General features: G+C 55.7%; 1 protein-coding gene across 1 annotated transcript in view; it reads left to right on the top strand.

Annotated features, from left to right (window-relative positions):
* The first annotated feature begins 6 nt into the window (after positions 1 to 6).
* The window catches only part of ACER2 (alkaline ceramidase 2), a 43,466-nt gene continuing 42,836 nt past the window's right edge, over positions 7 to 636 (top strand). The window contains exon 1 of the mRNA XM_017730596.1: positions 7 to 212. The gene's annotated coding sequence lies outside the window, so the exon portion shown is untranslated. The remainder of the gene's footprint in view (positions 213 to 636) is intronic.

Consider the following 636-nt stretch of genomic DNA (forward strand, 5'->3'; position numbering starts at 1 on the left):
GGGGCCGCCCGCTCCTCTCTGTCACACGGCTGGAGCTGACCCTATGTCCTGTGTCCAGTTCTGGCCTCTGCAGCACGAAAGAGACAAGGAGCTACTGTGGAAGGCCACAAGGAGTCTGGAGCATCTCTCTTACGAGGAGAGACTGCAGGAGCTGGGTCTGTTTAGTCTGGAGAAGACTGAGAGGGGATCTCATCAATAGAAGTATCTCAAAGGTGGGTGCCAAGAGGATGGCGCCAGACTAATTTCAGTGGTTCCCAGTGGCACAGCATAGAGTAATGGCCCTAAACTAAAACACGGGAAGTTTCACCTCTACATGAGGAAGAATTTCTTCACACTGAGGGTGGCAGAGCACTGGAACAGGCTGCCTGGGGAGGTTGCGGAGTCTCCCTCTCTGGAGACATTCAAAACCCACGTGGACGTGTTCCTATGTCACCTACTTTAGGTGACCCTGCCTTGGCAGGGGGTTGGACAGAATGATCTCCAGAGGTCCACTCCAAACCTAACAATTCAATGATTCTGTGTGAGATACCTCTAAGCGTACAAGAGAGGCAGGCGTGCTGCCCACGCCTGTGGAGGACCTGGCTGCTCAAAGCCGCCGGGAACGGGGAACTGGCGGTCCCACCGCCCGGCTGCCCG

The sequence above is a fragment of the Corvus brachyrhynchos genome, unplaced genomic scaffold, assembly GCF_000691975.1.
Source record: "Corvus brachyrhynchos isolate BGI_N302 unplaced genomic scaffold, ASM69197v1 scaffold93, whole genome shotgun sequence".
Taxonomy (NCBI): Eukaryota; Metazoa; Chordata; class Aves; order Passeriformes; family Corvidae; genus Corvus; species Corvus brachyrhynchos.